The sequence below is a fragment of the Aplysia californica genome, unplaced genomic scaffold, assembly GCF_000002075.1.
Source record: "Aplysia californica isolate F4 #8 unplaced genomic scaffold, AplCal3.0 scaffold00196, whole genome shotgun sequence".
NCBI lineage: Eukaryota > Metazoa > Mollusca > Gastropoda > Aplysiida > Aplysiidae > Aplysia > Aplysia californica.
In genome coordinates, this window is record NW_004797466.1 from 568740 (window position 1) to 577770 (window position 9031).

Consider the following 9031-nt stretch of genomic DNA (forward strand, 5'->3'; position numbering starts at 1 on the left):
CTTTGCACAACAGTTTGTATCAATTTGTTTTTAACTTTATCATATTTACCCACAGCAATTGAGGCTAGATTTAAACACTTTTCTTCTTAAATTTATATAAAATATGACAAATCTCCGTCACAAGGAAAATGGGACTGTTCCCAGCACTTCCCGCATCTCACACATTTTTGCATACGCACATGGCCTACGTCACAGCTCACCAATGACACTTTCTTTTTGCAATACTTGTTACAAGAAATAAAAAGATTTTATTGTGAACACATTTCTTGGCTCTAAAGGTTCTCAAAACGTGCGTTCAATAAAGATAATAATATAGTGTCACGATAAGAAAAGAAATGACGGACTTACTTTTAACAGCGAAATTGCCCCAGCTGTACTGTAAACCTTTTTAAATCAGTAGAAGCGGCCCACTTGGATTTTTAAAATTAATATTTATTCAGGAATTTTCTAGAATGCAGCGAACAGGTGCTTACAAAAATATTGATCTGTTAAGACAAATTGATACAAGTCATTGCGCAAAAGCTGGAGAGTCTATGTTTGATACTTTAGGGAATATTTGACAATAAGTTGCGCCACGAATTTTTGATCGCACTACAGAACTGTCTTAGACATTTTTTTTCTTAACGGAGAAACATAGCAAAAACTAAGGACTTGGGTCTGTAATTGCCTAGGGATGTACTGCAGTTTTTTCTCCATATTTTTTGCTACATCGTTAACGGTCGAGTGTCATGTGCTCTATCAACAGATACGGGGGAAGTCTCTTTTGTTTAAACAGATACCAAGAACTCAAATTTTGTCAATTTTCTAACTTGTCTCTTTTTTTTTTCCTTGCCTCAGTCTTGCCTTGAGAGACGGTCTTCAAAAGGTCATTCTCTTCATTTCGTAGCGTACGCCCGGCATTTCTCAATTTTCTTTAATTTATTGTAGGCCTATGAATACGTTTTATTGCCTCTTTTCTTTATTTTTGCTGTTCCTGGTTCGTTTAGTATCGTTATTAGTTACTAAGTTTACCGACCTGTACAACACTGGTGCGTAGGTGTATGAACGTTGTGTGTGTGTGTGTGTGTGTGTGTGTGTGTGTGTGTGTGTGTGTGTATGTGTGTGTGTATGTGTGTGAGTGTGCGCGTGTGTGTGCATGCTTGCATGTGTGTATGTATGAAAGAGGCAGCGTTCAAGAAATCTTTAGTATTGTGACATAGATTTTACATTTAACATGTTTCTGTCTCTGTCTTGGGTACACAAACATTGCCCTTTGATAACAGAGAATCTCCAAAATGCCCAAAATACGTCGTTTAGTTTTGTATCTTGTTGTACTGTAGCCTACTGTAAAATATTGACGACTAACTTATTACTGTGCTGTTGTTGTTTTTTTGTTGTTGTTTGTGGGTTATTTTTGGGGGGGCCTCCCCAAACTTAAAGCCCATTGTCCTCCAATGTGCATTTAGCAAAACGTATCATGACTTTCACATAAAATCTCACCGTATTTTGAATTAATTGTAATCAATCACATGTGTTATTTATTTGATGCGTTAAGTTTTCTTTATCATACTGTAAACTAAGCCTACTGTTTAGATACTAGTATTCTAAATAAAGACGGAATGTCTCAATCCATGTTGCCGAATCCAAAACAACCTCTAGAGTCTAATTCATTTGAAAAAGTTGGATGCAAAAACATTTTGCTGCCAGTCAACGCTTTTTAAAAGAAAGACGACAAGCTACATAATTTTACTACCAAAAACTCTTGAACACAATCTTGTCTGTTTTCTAGGCTAAAACTAATTATCATATTTGATTTATACCACATGGAACGTTTCTTTTTGTTTTATTATATCCGTGTTGTTATTAGCACTTCAATGCAAGGTACCCACTAAGCATAATGCAACAAGCAAGTACTTTCATTTATCGTTGTTTAAGTCGGATAGGCTTTTTCTATCTGATGACTTTTGCAAGGTTTATAAAATGGCATGCTTACAATGTTGTTAGAAATAACCCTTTTCCCTCTGTCAGTGCCTTGTGGAGATGAAAGAGTGGATATTTTCTTCACTCCGGATGCCCGGCACTTGATTAGTTGATGTACATATTTATATTGTTTTGTTTCTTTTTTACTTTTAAGAATATGTGTTTGTAGGTATTTAAGATGTTCATTAATTAAGCTCTTCCTCTATACAAAAAGCAAATTTGTAACTGTTAACTGGACCAAACGAGCCATGGCAAACATTTAAACATTTAAGGTAATAGGTTGTCGTGTCATTTAAGAGTTGTTGCTGAGATGTGATGGGATTTGTGTAGACGACAGACAGCGTTATTATATAAAGTTAGGAAAGGTCACCTTTCTAATGTTGTGAATGATAACTTAAAGATCCAGTCAAAGATATAATGGGAACATCAGATAAGTGCCATCTAGGCCTGCTGCAATCTCAACGTGATCGATTATGTGCATTGAAATGTAAAAAAATGGCAGCACAATTTGAGAACAAATACCAGTACATGTCTCTCAGTTTAGATGCACTGTCGGTATACCCTCACGGTAAAAGATGAAGCAGATGGTAAATTCAACCGCGTACCAGTTCATTATATAATATTTCAGCCCTCTGTTATAATGAAGAAAAGGGATTTGGGGGGGCGAGGGGGGGGGTTCATATTAATAAGGTAGTGCTTTGTTGCTCATAAGAAGAATCAATGTCCTTAACTTGGCATGTCCATGGTTGGTTGTTTCTTAACACTGTAACAGGGGTTGTTTTTTTTTGTGTGTTTTTTTTTTTTTTTGGGGGGGGGGGGGGGCACTAGAGATCACACTCCACAGCTCTGCTCTGTATGCACAGAAACGAAAACATTTCGAATTCGCTACAGGAATACACGCTCAAAGATATCCAAGCTGAACTATGAATGTCACTTTTGTTATGTATATATGTACATGATTGTATGTAAATATGGTCTTTATAAATCCCAGCTTCGCCAGAATATAAATATGAGTATAGTTTAGATTTATATATGTTATATATGATAGAATCTCTTTGAGTTATAGTCGCAAGAACCAATGCACAATTACTTATAGTTAGTAGAATAAAACAGCGTAGGCCTACTCAGTTTTCTGTTTATTCTGTTCAAAATATAAACATTGAACGTTATTTTCAAATAAGTCTTTATTAGCGTTGCATGAATTCCAAGGTGCCACAGAGTGTTGGTTGCATGGAACAAGTTATTCGCATTTTAAAACACATTTTGCGGTTTTAAGTTTACTGCAAGCACTGATCGAACGAATGAAGCAAAGTTTAACAGGGATATAATCTTAAAACAATTTGGTTTTGTTCCTGAGGGTAAGCAAAATACTGTAAGCAAAGGAAAGATGTAAAATTATACTTCATTAATTTTTCAAAGGCTTTTGATAAAGGTAGACATGATGAAGTGATCAACTTCTTTTTTAAAAGCTAGATAAAGATGGAAATGTTTTAAGAATAGTTAGAAATGGGCATTAGCACTAGAATCTTACTGTGCAAATTGAGGAGCCAGTATAATAAGCTTGTAAGGAGAGTTATGCAAGGCTGTATATTTCTTTATCTTTTTAATGTATTACAGTCTACCGTGATACAGCGCTTAAAGATAAAGAAAGGAGTTCAGCTCTCAAGGCAAATTAGGAAACACTTAAGTGACAATAGCTGCTAATGACACAGTTTTAATTGCTTTACTTTTACTGATTTTTTCTGTCCTCTGATAAAATAAAGCATTGATGGGGAGATGCAATTGATCATATTTCTTAACAAACGTACCACAAAGAAATCCAATAGCTAAAGAGTTTCAATAATTTAAAATATTAATATCTCAATAGTAATGCCAACAAAAAATCAGGTTTTTAATGGCTTCGAGTGGTTAAGCCTTCTATGTGACTGTGAATACCGGACAACTTATTATTATATTTTTTTTTATTAAAGAAAGGAAAATATATCAGAGGCAAGAGAAACGGTAAAAGACTCTCCCAGAATCTCATGGTATAAAAAGAAGTCAAATGAAATAGTGCCGACAGAAGCCAGCGAGGGACAACTACTAGTAAAAACAATTGGGGATCTCATGAGACATACAATGCAGCTTCTATGGCATTTTAATCAAAAACAGGCCTTGAACATCTTGTTACAACAGGAAGAATGGTAAGGAAAAGAAGCAATAATAGCATAGACTACTTGGACCCACAAGTGGCAGGAAAAGACCAGGAAAAAAAAAGTTTTCGCTTGTTTGTTTGTTTGTTTGCTTTTTCACAGCATTTGAACAGAGAAATGAGTGGCGCAATAATATGATCGTCAGCCTTGGCGTCTAAAGACGTGATAACTGTAGGCCTACATGTGTTTTAGTTCCTTGAAGTCTATCCAAAAAGCGTAGTAACCTACGACTAAGAAAAAAAGAGACAGTTTTAAGAAGTAACTAGATCTACGTAATTTTGAATGTCTTCTATCGTGACCATTTCTAAAAATGCCATTTGTGCCTTTATGAGCTAGACCACTTTCATAATGACAATTGCTGACTTCTTTTCATTTCATGACTGACACAATGTATATGATGCGTATTTTAGTTTGTCACAATAAAGTGTTGTTGTAGGTATTTGAAGATTGTGTTTCAAACTCTTACCAATTTCTAACAGTTTATTGTTTGTTTATGTGTTTGTGTATTTGTTTGTTTGTTTGTTTGTTTTCCAATAAGTAGCTTAGCCAACGTGTATCGTTAACACAAATCATCTGTTTCGTTTCACATCTTTAAACAGGTAAACGCTTAATTGCCATCATCATTGCCTTTCTTACCCTGGATCAGGGTATTGGCCACGAACGAACAATTTCCACCTCGCCCTATCCTAGGCTACCCTCTTGATGTTTTTTCATGTCTTCCCACTTTTCTGTACTTCAATTTCTGTGACTCTTTTCCAGGTTATGTGTGGTCTTCCCCTCGATCATTTATCCTTTGGGTTCCAATCCAACACTTTCTTTATTGTGCAGCAACCTGTCTTCTATTGCTACCGCCTTCTTCCCACCTCATCTCTGACTGGGCTCTGTCTTGTTCTCCTTAACACCTTCCTCGTCAGTGATCCTGTTTGTCCATGTGATCCTCAATAACTTCCTTAGACACTTGTTCAAGAAAACCTGGATCCTTTTTAAAGATATGAAAGAAGCCGCCTGTGCCTTTTCGACACGGGACTTTATTTAGTATCAGTTTATCCCTCTCTCTGTTAGTTCTACTCCTTAGTGGATAGCAGACGGATTCAACGTCTTCTATGACATTTCCTTCCATTGTGACCTGCTCCTTTCGTTATGCATCTATCCTTATTGGACGTTTGACTCCCCAGGGTGAGTCCTAAATTCAACAGACTCTGATAGGCTGTTTAAAACAGAAGGCTTTGCTTGCATCAGTTCCTGTGTGTGCGACAGAAGCGCCAAGTCATCGCCACCACGACCATATGAAAGAGGAAATCAGTAAGTGCTCACTCACAGTTATCCACCCCCCCCCCTTCCAAAAAAATCCCTTTAAAAAAAAGTCAATAATTATAATTGGCCTATAATTTATTACTTAGTCTACCAGTGTTTGTAATGTAATAGATAGGCGCTTTTCCATAGTGATACATTATAATTATAGAAAAGACATGAATTAGAATCTTACAAGAGGAAGGATATTGGATACATCTGTCTTATTGATGTGGATGTATCCCATTCCACAAACTCCTGGTTGGTAGCTCTTACAAGGATATATAATGATAAAGAACAAGTCCGTTAAAAAATCTAAATTATAATTATGTTGATTACGAGAAAACGCTTTAACTGTGAAGCTACGAACGAACAAACATCTGACCAATATGCATTATTATCTTATGCACAAGGACCCCTAGATTTCTTCTTCTTCTTCGTCTTCCTACAATGATCCTTCACAAAGTCTCCGGGGGGTTCTCATGGCCTAGAGGTTAAGGTGTTCGCCTGTCACTATCATTTAATAGGTCTCGGGTTCGAGCCCGGATCGCGACGGAAATTATTTTTCTCTAATTGTCTCCTTTCTTCACCTCCTTTCCTGTTCTCTAGCAATGTTCTGCGGTCTGCTTTCGTCTCCACTCTCTCCCCCCCCCACCCCGTCACCTTCTTTGTTTCCTCCTCTGGGCTCCTGACTCTTTCTGTAGCCGTTCTACTGATTCTCCTTGGCTCCTTTCTGCCGTCTTTAAGCCACACCCCTAATCTTCTGGATGCGGACTAAGATATTAGAAAACAGATAATATAGATGAGGAGAAAAAAAAACCCACTGGTAAGGAAAGGAGCAATGACTGATAACTTGGTAGTGGGCTAGGCTATCTTAGATCGGCCTTGGTAGTGGGTTATCTAATTTTTAAAAAAAGAGAGCCCATTCGTTAATCATTAGTAGTTACAATGTATGTAAACTTGATCGCCGTCTGCAACATGGTTCGGCTATAATAGTAGGGGCATTATCACGTCAGTCCAGGGGGTTCGCCTACCGTCGGGGCTCACTGATATATGTAATGTGTGTGTGTATATATATATATATATATATATATATATATATATATATATATATATATATATATATATATAATACACATGTATATTTTTTCGGGGGGACGGGACGGTAAGAGTTTTACGGCATTCGCAGCTGCATTTAAGCCATTTGAACGCGCGGGACACACTTCGCATTTTCAGTTTGGTAGGAATTCATTTTGAATTTTGCCCGAATGGCGGCCAAAGGTTGCTTTTAGCGGTTTCAGTACCACAGGGGATTTTTAACTTGCGCAACTTGCACACGGGACCTCCGAGATTTTTATGTCCTTATCCAAAAGGCTATGTGTTGGATCTTACCTAGCCTAAGATCAAGAGTGTGGCTGAAAGACAGCAGTAAGAAGAAGCCAAGGAGTCGCAGTAGAAAGGCAGAAGAAACAGATGGGAACCTAGAGGAGGGGGCAAAGAGGTTGGGTTGGGGGGGGGGGGGGCGGCAGTAAGTGGAAAACGTAGACTACATGACATGATGGGAGAACAGAAAAGGTGAAAGAAGCATTTTTTAGAGAATAAAATTTGCCGTCGCTGTCACGTTTCGAACACGGGACCTACTGAATGAAAGGCGAACACGCCGTGTCTCTGGACCAAACAGTCTAACTTCGGTGTACCCCCCCCCCCCTTATATACTAAAAAAAACATACGAGTAGTATTTACTCCTTCACACCGTCATCTTCCAACTGTATGAGTTATACCAGAGATTCTCTACTAATAGAGAATCTTTGGTGTACTGTCCTTATTTAACCCTATATGTATGTCGTGTTTTACTATCGTATCCATACGACGTGGGGAATTCTGTGCCACCAATTTTCAAAGAGGCAATTTACTCGTTAATCCGATCCGTACGCTTTACATAGCAGTCTGTAAACATGATTTTTTAAAGAAATACTGACAGTTTCTAAGAGATCTTCTCACTAGAAGTATTCTAAAATGAGAAGAATACAACCCCGTGGGTACAAAATGACCCCAGGGCGTTCGGATAAGGTTAACTTGTAAATTTGCCCTGCCGTACCGCCAGCGAACTGATCGCCAAAGGTACACACTACACACTATACACACGGTGCACAACACACACTAGTCGGCTACTTGATAATCTTTTTCCCATGAGAGAGAGAGAGAGAGAGAGAGGAGAGAGAGAGAGAAAGAGAGAGAGAGAGAGAGGGAGGGAGGGAGGGGGAAGGCAGGGAGGGAGAGAGAGAGAGGGAGGGAGGGAGAGAGTGAGAGAGAGAGAGAGAGAGAGAGAGAGAGAGAGAGAGAGAGAGAGAGAACTCGGCTCTGAATACATACACATGTACATCATCAAAAAGACATTTTTCAAGTACAGATTGGTAGTCGGGGCTAAAACAGAGGAAACTCGTTGAAATGCCAGCCCTACTATTTCGCCAACTTGAAGCCCGTCCCTAGGATGGCGACATAACGAGGTTTGACTATGAAATAAATATATACATGTGTGTATGTGTGTGTGTGTGCGCGCGCGTGTGCGTGTGTGAGAGAGAGAGACTGTGTGACCGTTTGTTCGGAACATCAAAGTGTCCAGTATCTAAAGAAAACTGATATAGAAAAGAAAATAGGTATATGTTAACTTTTCATTTTATTATACCATTAGTACATGTATGGTATTATTGTTCAAATTCTCAACAACATATTAATTTGAGATAAGTTCTCGGTAAAAAAGTGAATCAACTTACACTCAACTGAGACAATATCATGTGATAATACTTCAATCAAGTTTAATTAACATAAAATTACAAATGTTTTCTCAGAGTACTCTGGTCGTTTTCATTTCTCAAAGCTACTAAATGTCATAAAAAGTGTTCTCCACAATTACTGGCAAAAAACCAGACATCTAGAATAAAAACAAAACAATAGCAAAAACAATCATTGCAGAAAAAATTCATACACAGTGAACGATGATCCCCCCCCCCCCCCCCCCTCTCTCTATTCTCTATACAAAGGAGCCAGTAGAGTTCTTGTTACCCTGCCTTTTTTTCTCATCCATAATATGAGAATCTGGCTTAAATTTTTGAAAAAGTAATATTATACTGTCCCTGGAATTTATATAACTCTTCCTTAACTTTCAGCAAAGAGAGGCATTTGAGGAGTTCATAACATTATCTGCCTTCAGATTAACAAAATGAAGTTAATATAATATTTTACAGAGAATTAAGCTGCAAAGCTACATAACAAAATAAGTAGCGTTTACCCAACTTTGTTAATTAAATTTTTAAAGTTTCCATGCAGTATGAAGGCCGTTCAAAAGCTGAAGTTAACTACATGTACTCAGTTTTTTACAATAATGCTTTTCTCTTGTGTCTTACTTCCCTTCTCTTCCCCTTACACACCCCCCCCCCACACCCCTTTTTAAAAAATGCCCATAAAAATCAAAACAAAACCCCTCATCTTTATTTATTTGAGATTTTGTCACTGTTTTTTCTTGCCAACATTCTCGAGTCAACATGTGGGCTCACAGCTTGTTTTTTAATACAGTCAAATTTGTCCATGAT